At 43.1% G+C, this 12304-nt stretch overlaps 1 long non-coding RNA gene across 2 annotated transcripts; it reads right to left on the bottom strand.

Annotated features, from left to right (window-relative positions):
- Positions 1-1456: 1456 nt before the first annotated feature.
- Positions 1457-12092, bottom strand: LOC124515238 (uncharacterized). 2 transcript variants are annotated; one of them, XR_006962768.1, is made up of 3 exons: positions 11939-12092; positions 10859-11044; positions 1457-3906 (listed from the first exon to the last, which is right to left on the bottom strand). It is a non-coding gene; the product is annotated as an uncharacterized LOC124515238 (long non-coding RNA). The 2 variants fall into 2 exon arrangements; XR_006962769.1 differs by having other exon boundaries at positions 10919-11044.
- Positions 12093-12304: the final 212 nt, after the last annotated feature.

Raw genomic sequence — 12304 nt, 5'->3', positions numbered from 1 at the left:
TTCTGCCCTTTATTTTCCCTTTGGACTTCTGTGACCCCACATGCTGAAGAATCCACAGGGCAATGTCTTAGAGCTGCTTAAGGGGAGTGAAAACCCACCCATTCGGCACTAATTCACGTATGTGTTGTGGCATCCATAAGGGAAACGGTATGAAACTTTACTGTGTTGAAGAAGCATGGGCATTCCTCACGCTTTCGTTCCTGAAATAACACCAGGCACAAAGAGGAAATTAGAAAGGTCTCTGGATAGGGATTGCTCATCGTATGGATGGCTGGTAGGCATAAAGATCCAGGAATACAACACAAATGGAAGGCACGTACCCTTTTACCCTTAGTGAGGCTCTGCGTCGTAGCCACTGGGAAATGTGAGTAGGAGATTTAGTAGTGTTTCCCAAACCAAATGATTTTAAGGATTATTTTTTTCTTCTCCATGTTTCTACCTTAGGACACCATTTACCTTGATTGAAAGGTGTGTGTGTACGCGCGCACGCAGAAGAGAAGGTGTCTTGATTAGCTCTCAAGTGTCCTTCTTGGATGATCAATATCATTCTGGCAAAAGCCGGCACCAGCATCCAAGACCTCACTGTTAGGGCAGCTTTATCAGGCATATTTCCTCAGTCTCTGAATACCCCAAATAGTGTTACCAGTGATTTTTCATCCTTGGAGGGTATTTGGATTTGGAAGACCGTCAAAATGTATTTGGAGGCAAGCCTGATAAATAAGCAAGTGGGTGATGAAGCTGAGAAATAGCATATTTAGAGAAGTAACAAAACACAAGTGATCGTCCATCTTTTTTTTTCTTTTGGCAATGTACATTTTGGAATACGTAAAGTATTTAACACCTCAAGGTGACTCAAAATGGGACTTGAATTTGTTCTCTATAGAAACTAGAGAATGAGTATCAGAGGCCCCCCTGCTCTCTGAGGAAATGGCTGGTGGGTGGCAATGTTATTTATATAGATGAATAACTTGGGAACTTTGACAATACTCTCATCAGATAAATGGAGGATATTATTCTTGAGATACAGCCCTCTGGCTCCTTGTCTCCAGTTCCAAATTCTGTAGTAATCACCTAGCCTTCACAGCAAATGTCATTAACCTGGGGAAAGGAAAAAGGAAATTTGATCTACTTGGGCGTCTTAGGCAGAGCCTGTCAGATGTGTAGACAACAGACAGCTGTAGAAAAGGTCAAAGAAAGCAAGCACGTTGTGGAAACTAACTCTCCCCCTCCCTTCCCCACCAAATCAAGTAGGCTTCCCTTAGACTCCAAAGGCATTTTTCTGTACTCTATAAGTAATTACATGTAAAAAAAAAAATTGTTTTCATGCAGTCAAGACAGAATGGAAAGGCTGTAAAAGAATTTTTATTCTTTGCAGTAATCTAATGTTTTAATTGCGGAAGACTTTTTTCCCCCCCTCTCAAGGTAAAAACAAACACTATCAGTAGTGCTCGCCACCTCCCTTTTCCAAAATCACACCTTATGAATTATTTCTTGGTTGTCCTCAACATGTGATTCGCTTTTGCCCATAGCTGATGTAGACATTAAGAGTAGTTGTTGGTCACAGAAATATATTAGCCATGGGCTTGACATGCAAAAGGGAGCAGTATATTAAAAGAAAAGAAAAGAGAATAAAATGACTAAGGGATCACCAAGCTGGAAGAAAAATAGTCAGTAGAGGAAGGCAGAGTTGAGAGAGGCACTCAAATTTGCCTCGCAGCCCTCACGTTGACCGTAGTGCTACTCAACTCTCACTCACCTCTGTCCATTTTAGATGTGCCTTTTACCTGGAAATGAAAACATGTTTCACGAATCTCTTCCCATAGTTGTTCGGAGACATTCTTATTGGCAGGTCATAATTATGTGATTATTGGCAGTTATGTAAATTCTTTTATTCTTTACCGCTTTATGTGTTTCTTTTGCTTATTGGTCACTTTTAGACTTTGACTTCTATTTTAGGGCCATAAAGATTTTAGTTTCAGTTCAATAAATCGGTTTTGTAAAAATTAAGTAGCAAATCCAATCAAACCAGTAGAATAAATGTGGAGTCAGTTAGTACAAACTCAAGCTTGAGTGATACCAGCAGGGTTAAGTGCCCTAATTTGTGCATATATATGTATTAGGAGGAAATAGGTTTTTTTTCCCCCCACGATAACCCTGCTGTAAAAGAATATCTGATTTTCATACTTGAAGATTTTGAAGAAAAACTTCGCAGATTTTTCATGGAAGGTCATGAAATTGTTATAATTTATAAAATATATTTTATCTAGATGGCATTATCTTTTAAAATAAAAGGGTCTAAAACAGACGTTGACGGGAAGCGGATGGTGAGAAGCAGAATTTTTTAATACAACTAAAAAATTGTAAGGGCTGCATGAGTTGAACATGTACACGAACTCGTTCCTGTCATGTTTGTTTCTTTAGTGCTTATATTGCAAGCCTTGTTTTGGAGGGTTCTGTCTTCTAAATCGGCAAATATTACAGGATTGTAAAGGAGGTGAGAACAGGCACTGAGTTTTTTCTTTGCTCTGAGAAACCTTGCTCCAAGACGGGAGCCGAATAGTGATGCTGGATGTAGAAACTCTTAAGTTTACATCCTCGTTATGGTGTCTGATGAAGGGGCCTCAGGCCAATGCTTTGGGGTGATTTTGCAGTGCCGTAACGCTAGACTGAACTATTTACCTCTGTTGCCAACATTGCCAAAGACCTGAAATGTGACCTCATGCAAATTATACAGTGTTTTTTATATTGCAGAAGAATGTTCCTGGCTTTAGACAAACATTGCAGTGATCGGCGAAGTTCCACCGATACTTTAAATTTAGTCCTATGGCTCAAGAAAAGAGTCTGGAATTCTCTTCGGTCAGAGGAATAGTTATTGGCGACGCATGGCCCATTTTCAGAGCCTTCTTGACTGGTGCTGGTGCCCTTTGGGGAAATAGGCAAGTTTGTTTTGGTTTCCAGGGAGACATTTGATTCTTGACTGTGATGATGGAACTTGGTACCTCTCTCCTAAAAGGCAACAATTATAGGGGACATTAGAGCCACTTTGTCATCATTTTCACTGTTGCCAAAGGTAGATAAGTTATCCTGTGGTGGTCTGGCTCCACTCCTACTGTAGCGGTATATTAAAGGATGTTTTTCCGTCTAGATCCTTGTGCGTTGAAAGGGAATTGAAGATGAGTCCCCTGACGGTGGTCACATGAATGCTAATGAAGGAATGTGGCTATGTCCAATTAAACCTTTTTTCCTTCTGCTGCTTTATGGGGAACAGGTAAGGAGCTGAGACCTCCGTGCCACGTGGTGGGAACGGCAATGGGTGTGAGGTCAAAAGTCTTGGGTTTGGGGACACTGTTTTGCTGTGAGACCACGGGCAAATTGCTGAAGCCCTTTGTGTCTTCGTGGTTTTTTTCATGTGCCGAGTGAGAATCAATAATATCTTCTCTAGCTGTGTCACAGTGTTGTGAAAGTAAGGTGGGTGCGAAATGCACGAATGGGTTGTGTACCGTGACCCTCGTATGAGTGTTGGTATTTACTGGTTACATGTCCTTGGCTGTAAGCCCTAGCAATGACTCTTGGCTGACTCAAGTTAGAAGGAATTTATTGGAAGGATATCAGAGGCACACAGAATTACCAGAAGTCTAGAAGACCATGCTGGGATATGGCAGGAAATAGGGCAGCACTAGAGGCGAAGAAGCACGATGCTCTAGAATTCCCTGCAGGAACCGTCCTTGGGGATGGAGGGGAGATTTAGTCGTTTCCAGGACCTTTGACCTTATGCTCAGATTTAAATACTGGGGAAAGGACCTCAATTTGTCTCAGTCTGTATTGTGGTCTGATCCCTTGGGCTCGGGAAGTGCTTGGCGCCCGATTATTGTCCCTGCAGACTATGTCCAGTGGAGAAGCCATTTCCTAGAAGAAATCAAGAGTCCTGTTAGAAAATGAATGGATACTGGACAATCTCAAAATCCACAGTGAAAACTCGGCGGTGCTTACGTCCCCGGTGTGGGATATAAAATTTACACATTCAAAGTCATTGACTCTGAGCCCCTGTTCCCTGCACTGGGGGATGATTTTTTTTTTTTTTCTTCTTCCTGGGTTTCACCTGACAACCTTCCAAGAACAGTTATGATTGCTCAGACCCAAGAGTGAATTGTGATTACCACAGCCTCAGGCAGAAGAGAAATCTGAGATGTGGCTTAGCCTAAAGAAGAGTCCTGTTTTGGGGTTGTTGATGTTACCGCCCACTGTAACGCTGTTGAAATCTAGATGGTCTAACTTGTCTGGACCTCGCCTTCTTTGTCCTCTGCCTGAAGTTGGACCCTGTCTGGGTACGTGCTGTAAATCAGGGGGCTTTTCCCTGAAGACATGCACTGTCCATTATCCTTCATTTAAAGTGCTAAAGCACTTGCCAAACTGATGACGTGGCCATAGTTTATTCTTTGCACGTACAGGTCAAAGAGGGAATTTTTCTGTCCTCCAAATCCGTCAAGGTCTGGCTGTGAATCTGGTGCCTGCATCTAGGGGATTTCTTGTCTCATTCATACCTTGTGCCTGGATTCCTCCTTTCTCCTGATGTGTGAGCCCTTGTCCTGGGGGTAAAGGAGGTCCCTCTCCCTCCCCGTCCCAGGGCTCTAGTCACTACACCTCGTGGATGATCTTTCTTAAAGACTCACAGGGAAGTACAGGGATGTTGTGCTTCAACTAGTACATTTAATCACTCTTTCGGATGGGAGAGTACTTTCAGTGTGAATGAGAATCAAGTCAGAGAAAATGAGGGCAGTTCAAATAAGGACAGGGAACGTAGGCAGGGAAATGTAACAGGCCAGTTCACTGAGGCAAGAGCTGTGTGTTTTCTTGCTCTTTTCCTTCTGCCCCAGTCTGAGTCCTTTCCCTTCTTTTCACTGGATTTGCCTACATTCTTCACACGGTGATGGAAAGCTTATTTTTCCACAGATCCCCACAAGTACATAGATTAGTATAATCGGGTACAGGAAAATGATGGTGCCTGAGCTGGCGGTAAGAAGGACAGGTCTGTGGAAAGATAAGTGCATTTGAAATAAAAGCCTGGTAGATAGTAGAAAAAGCATGTGTCCAGGATGGTCTCTGACGCCACCGAGTTGGGGCCAGGACAAAATTCTAGTGAAGAAATACACGTTTGTCCTTCTCCTCTTCTCATCCTAAGACAAGCGTTGTGGCGTTTGAGTGGAGACAAGGTTAGGACATGGAAAACTTGGTTTAGTCTAGTGTTCCTTGGCCTTCTAAGCTGATCACAAATACCAGGTCGGTTGCGAAGAAGATGCCGCATTAGATGAGCCCCGAAGGGCATTCGAGGAGAAGAGAAGCAGACCAGGGCTCCCTAAGCCCACTGTGCATTAGGTTAAGCTGCCCCGAGTCAGGATTCCTTGGAAAGGTCAAGGAGTTACCGATCCGGGGGCCAGCAAATGGTGTAGCTTCGAATCTGAGCTATGTCCTTGCTTGAGGTTGCTTTTAATCAGAACGCTCAGTGGATGGGATCTCCAGTTTAGGACAATAGCAGGCCTTCCCATAATGCATAGTCATCCAGACATACTTCCAAGGATGCCACAAGTGGTTTGTCCGGGAGACTCCCTCCCCAAATGTCAATTGGGTCCGTGTTTGCTGTGAAATGGGAACACATGAGAATAATCACATCTTCTGGGAAGATGATACTTGCAGTCCTTGCTTTCCAAAACATTTCACAATTTCAATCAGGCTGTTGTTGGTTTGTTGTTTTTTTTTTTAATACATCTCAGCTGTTTGGCAGGGACTTATCAATACATTTTGGTTGATCAAACAGAAAGATTAACATCTAGTTTGTGCATTTGCTTTATTCTCTGACACAGACGTGGTTTTTTTTTTAAATCAAGACAACTTGTTCAAATAAGTTCGCTCAACTTAGAATGATGTTCCAGAAAAGGTAGGAAAGAGGCTCTCCGAAATATTTTTGGTGTGATCTAATGAGTCAAATAAAGAACAGCATACAGAAACACCTTGCAGTTTCTCAACACATCGAAAATGCTCAGAGCGTTAAAGGAAAAAGAATTTGAAGCCCTCCACGTCTGTTTTCTGTTTGTTAGCAAAATTTTGGCAGTAGCCACAACTGTTTACATGGGGGAACATGAGTCAGTCTAATTTAACATGATGTGAATGTGTTTTGGAGTAAAAATGTGCACAGTATATCATGAAATTATGCGCTGGTCCTAGATCCGAATAATGTCAGAGCTGAAAAAGCTGAGAGAGCATCCAGCTTAACCCTCTTATTTATTTATTTTTTTTAATTTTTTTTTTAATTTTTTTTTTCCAACGTTTATTTATTTTTAAGACAGAGAGAGACAGAGCACGAACGGGGGAGGGGCAGAGAGAGAGGGAGACACAGAATCGGAAACAGGCTCCAGGCTCTGAGCCATCAGCCCAGAGCCCGACGCGGGGCTCGAACTCCCGGACCGCGAGATCGTGACCTGGCTGAAGTCGGACGCTTAACCGACTGCGCCACCCAGGCGCCCCAACCCTCTTATTTAAATGATGAGAAAATGGGGGCCTAACCTGGTGAAGTGGCTTACCCAAGATCAAACGGCTAGTCATTTGCAGAACTCGTCATCTTACAATCTCTATTTGCCCTTCATTCTACTTTTCCATAACGGTGGTGTTATGCTCTCTCTATGGTCTTTGTCCTCCCCTCTAAAAGACGGCTTTGGATAAATACTTCCATTTAGTGACCAAAACGTATCTGAATATCAGGCGAAGGACTTTGAAAATCAAAACCCAGGCCAAATCATTACCCAGCATATAGAACTTCTACTTGTGTATCGACTCCATTAGCCAAAACTGGTTAAATCATCTCTTGAAGTAGGAAAAATTAATGTTTTCTCCGAAGTTTACATCATGATTCTGGGACTGAATTTGGCCTGGCTTACAACTCATTTCTGTAACAGGGCAATGGACATTAAGCGAAGGGCAAAATTGGGGGTGCCTGGGTGGCTCATTCAGTTGGACATCTGACTCTTGATTTTGTCTCAGGTCATGATCTCATGGTTCGTAGGTTCAAGCCCCACTTCGGGCTCTGAGCCAACTGCATGGAGCTTGCTGGGAATCCTCTCTCTCTCTCTCTCTCTTCCTCTCTCTCTGTCTCATCCCTTCTTGTGCTGTCTCCTCAAAATAAATAAACTTAAAATTTTTTTTTTAAAAAGAGAAGGCCAAAATTAAAGATCAGGGAAAGAGGATTCAAGTTTTCTAAAGGGGAAGATGAATCTCTTGGATGAAATATTTAAAGAAAACCATTCTTTCAGTCCTGACAGACTGAGAGGTGGAGAGAAATTTTCCATAAGGGTTCTGGTCACAGCAAGCAAGATTCCTCTTCTCCAGGTCAGTAATATGTATCAGACACACTGGGCCTCAAACCTGGATGTGTCACACAAGCTTAGGTCTCAATTTCTTTCTCTAAAAAAAAGAGGTAAAGCAAAAATTGACCTCGGCCCTGAAGTAAGAGTAAACTCCTGGCAAAAACCAGTTACATTTTTGGTACTCTAACAGCAAACTACTGGAAAGAGAAATGAAGCAAACGATCCCTTTTACCAGAGCATCAAAGAATCCTAAAATTTGAATGGGACCAAAAAGACCTTGAATAGCCAAAGCAATTTTGAAATAGAAGAATGAAGCAGGGGGCATAATTCACCCTGATTTTAAACGATATTGCAAAGCTGTAGTAATCAAAACAGTACAGTATTGACATAAAAACAGTAACCTGGATCAGCGCTCAAAACATCACTAATCATCAGAGCAATGCAAGTTAACATCACAATGAGATGTTAACCTACTCCCGTTAGGATGAGTATTACTGAAAAGAGAGGACATTACAAATGTTGTCGAGATGTAAAAAAAATAAAAATAGAGGCGCCTGGGTGGCTGATTCAGTGAAGTGTCCGATTTCAGCTCGGGTCATGATCTCACGGTTTGTGAGTTTGAGCCCCGTGTCAGGCTCTGTGCCGACGGCTTGGAGCCTGGAGCCTGCTTCAAGTTGTGCGTCTCCCTCTCTCTCTGCCCCTTCCCTACTTGGGCTCTGTCTCTCTCTGTCTCTGTCTCTGTCTCTCTCTCTCAAAAATAAATAAACATTAAAAAAATTTTAAATGAAAAGATAATAAAAAATAAAACATAAAGGGCAGGGGGATCCCTGTGCACTGTTGAGGGGAATGCAAACTGGTACAGCCCCGATGAAAAACAATATGGAGATTCCTCAAAAAATTAAAAATAGAACTACCATATGATCCAGCAATCCCATTTTTGGGTATACATACAGAGAACACAAAATTACTATCTTGAAGAGATCTCTGTATTCCCATAGTCATTTGAACAATATTCACAACAGCCAAGGTCTGGAAACAATCTAAGCGTCCATGAGCAAATGAATGGGTACAGAAGCAGTGGTGTGTGTGTGTGTGTGTGTGTGTATACACACATGCATACATATATGTACATACAATGGATCTTACTTGGCCTTTCAAAAGAAGGCAACCTTGACATTTGTGACAACATGGATGAACCTGGGGGACATTATGTTAAACGAAATGATCCAGACAGAAAAACACGGCTTGCATAGTGTCCCTTGTATGTGGAAACTTAGGAAGAAAAAAAAAAGTGAACTCCTAGACACAGGATAAAATGTGGTTGTCAGGGACTCAGGAGTGGGACAGATAGAGTCTGGTAAAAGGGTAGAAACGTTCACTTATAAGATCTGATGATCTCACGTATAACATGGCGGTTGTAGTTACTGAGACTGTGTTGTCTGAGTGAAATGTGCTACGAGGGTAGAAACTGAGTTCTCTCTCTCACACAAAGAAAATGCTTGAGATGAACGTGTTGATTAACTTGATAGTGGGAATCCTTCCACAGTGTAGACATATATATCATCAGACTGTATGCTTTAAATGTATTACAGTGTGGTTTATATATACAATGGAATACTATGTGGCAATGAGGAAGAGTGAAATCTGGCCACTTGTAGCAACGTGGATGGAACTGGACCGTATTATGCTACGTGAAGTAAGTCAGGCAGAGGAAGACAGATCCCATATGTTTTCACTCATATGCGGATCTTCAGAAACTTAGCAGGAGACCATGGGGGAAGGGAAGGAGGGAAAAAAACTTAGGGAGGGAGCCAAACCATAAGAGACTCTTATTTTTTTATTAAAAATTTTTTTAACCTTTATTTATTATTGAGAGACAGACCGTGAGCAGGAGAGGGGCAGAGAGAGAGGTAGACACAGAATCTGAAGCAGGCTCCAGGCTCTGAGCTGTCAGCACAGAGCCTGACGTGGGGCTCGAACTCATGAACCATGAGCGAGATCGTGACCTGAGCCAGGGTCGGATGCTTAACCAACTGAGCCACCCAGGCGCCCCATAAGAGACTCTTAAAAACTGAGAACAAACTGAGGGTTGATGGGGGGTGGGAGGGGGGAGGGTGGACGATGGGCATTGAGGAGGACACCTGTTGGGATGAGCCCTGGGTGTTGTATGGAAACCAATTTGACAATAAATTTCATGGTTAAAAAATAAATGTATTAAAGTTTTTGTAGTCAATTATACCTCAATAGGGCTGGAAAAAAAAGTGAAGAAACAGGACGTTCTCCAACATCAAGAGGTAGATCCTGTTCCCTCACCCCATTGCCTGTGGGCTGGCCTTGTGACTCAGCTTTGACTTTGAATGGAGTGATGTCTGAGTTCTGGGATATGGGCTTCCAGAGACCATGCAGTTTCTGTCTTTGCCCTCTTGGAGTGCGGCCCTGAAACCCCCCTGAAAGGAAGCTGAGGGAGCTTACAGAAGGATGCAGGGCCCCACACCGGAGAAATAATCTGCCTGAGCCCACAGGCTGCCAAGCTGCCAGGAACGTGAGGGAGGCCATCTCAGGTCTTCCCGTCCAGGGGAGCCCCCGGCTGAAGGCAGCCACACGTGAAGACCCAGAGGATAAATTCATGCCTGCCACACGGTCATGCTCACCCTTGGGAGGGCGCACACCCGCTGTCTTGGCATGCAGATGTTTGTGAGGTCATGCCCCCACGCCACCTAGGGTTTTCCCTGAGGCTGTTTCTTTTGCCCCCCTGCTGCATTCAGAGGTCCCATACCTCTCCTGTCCCGTCCATACAACTGGGGACACCAGATACGAGAACCACTACTGATTGTGACCTGGTGGGTTATGCGTGAGGGTTTCGCTTCCCTTAGGATTTCAGCCAAAGCTGCTGGCCACTGATGGTTATACAGATGGTGTGATCACATACAGAGGGAAAAAAAGATGTCACATGAGCTTGGGGTTCTCTTTTCTCAGTCCCATTAAAACATGGTATTAGTTGCCTTTGAAGGACAGCCCTGTCACAAAATAAATTTTCAGAAAATGTGAACTATGCTGTCGATAATTATTAGCTAATAATTATCCACATAGCATTTTACAGTTTATAAAGCAGGCCCAATAACTTTATCTTAATTAAATCTCAAAATAACCCCTTGGGCAAATTATGTTTTCCACCGTATAGAATATGGAATAATGTTACCGGAAGTTAGTATCTTGCTTAAAATCTTTGGAATCTGACGTTACACTCAGGGTTCATAACCTGCTCTTTGGATGCCATTTTAAATTTCTGTGTTCTGCTTCTGTGTAAGTGACCTATAAATACATGATATCACAGGTATCACTAGTGAAAGGGTATTAAAGCTTGGCTGTAAATAGTGAATTAATAATCTGATTTCAACTTGCCCTCTTGGCTTAGCCTCTGAGATGCTCCCTCAGTGTACTGTTAATTAACATGACGTCTAATAATTCGCTAATGTCCTTGGTTTGAGTTACTCCTAATGTACCTCTCATGTCCCTTCCCAGGGCAGAAAGATGTGGTACCAGTCGTCACAAAGGTCTAGCACCTTCTTAGGCGGCTGTCTTCCCGTGGCAAAGCATATTGGCTGGTAGTCATCTAGGAAGTACAGAAGAATCGGGGCAGAATATTCCCAAGAGTCGGTGGCTTATAGTGGGTGTCCCCGAAATGTTTTCTGCAAGAGAGACCGAAGCCGTCAAGGGAGTGTGAATCAAAACCGTAAAGGTTAAAAACAAAAAACAAAAAAACAACCACAAACTCAAGGAGCTACCATTTCGCACCCGTTATGGTGGCTCTAATCAAAAGGACAAATAATAAACATTTTGATGAGATGTGGAAAAACAAGAACTCTCGTACACTGCTGGTGGGAATTTAAAACGGTGTAGCCACCTCAGAAAAGCTGGGACTTGCTCAGAAATCTAAAAATAGTTACTATGTGACCCAACAATGTGACTTCTGGAATTGATATTACCTGTTTATGTCAAATGTTACACATTAAGCTTCGTGGCAGCATTCGTCACAATAGGGGGAAAATGGAAAGAGTCTGTCCATCAACTGATGCATGGATGAATAAAATGTGGTCATCCGTATAATGGGATATTATTTGGCAGTAAAAAAAAATATTTGAAATACTAATAGGCTACCACGTGGGTGAATCTTAGTGACATTGTGCTAAGTGAAAGATGACAGATATAAAGGCCCTTTATTGTATGATTCCATTTGTTTGAAAAGGCCAGGATAGATCAATTCATAGAGCTGCAAAGTAGATTAATTATTTCCTTGGACTGTGGCGAGGGGCAGAGTGGTTGGGAGGTGATGACTAGGGAGGAGTAGGGTTTCTTTGGGGGCCGGTAAACATGTTCTGTAATTCACGGCGGTGCTGGACGCACAAGTCTGTGAGTGTAGCCAAAGCCCTTGAATTGTATTATTTTGAAGGACTAAATTGTATGATATGTGAATTATGTTTTAGTGGAGCTCTTACGAGAAGAAGAGAGAGCAGGGCATACTAAAAGCTCAAGTGGTACAAATATTAAGATACTCAAGGAGAGAAATAGCTCTAAAGGCTTACCTCTGAGGTGCAAATGTCAAATGCTGGGGAGCCTGATGTGGGTTTCACACCCTTTCCTCCTCGGTGAGAAGCTCGGGGTTTGGAGTTTCCTCCTAAGTGTGGGCGACTGCACCGTGGATGGGCTTTCGGGCGAGACCCTGGGCCAGCCTCTCCTCCCCACTCTCTCACTTGCCTGATAGGTTCAAGTCACCCACTCAGGTTTTGCTATTCTTTCCTGAGCAAACTGTTCCATAAATAGCTATAGATTCAGAGTGTTCAGGGGCGGAGGTGACTTTCAGATCTTTCTATGTCACCGTCGTAAACAGGAACCACGGTCAGGGTCTTGACAGCGGGTCTCTCGTCAGTAGGAAGTGAACGTTTGGGCTT

The sequence above is a fragment of the Lynx rufus genome, unplaced genomic scaffold (genome assembly GCF_022079265.1).
Source record: "Lynx rufus isolate CCGP_SWC_20201006 ecotype Redwood Valley unplaced genomic scaffold, mLynRuf1.p SCAF_1, whole genome shotgun sequence".
Lineage (NCBI taxonomy): Eukaryota > Metazoa > Chordata > Mammalia > Carnivora > Felidae > Lynx > Lynx rufus.
Note: the sequence above shows the minus strand (reverse complement) of the source record. Positions and strands in the feature narration are given on the sequence as shown.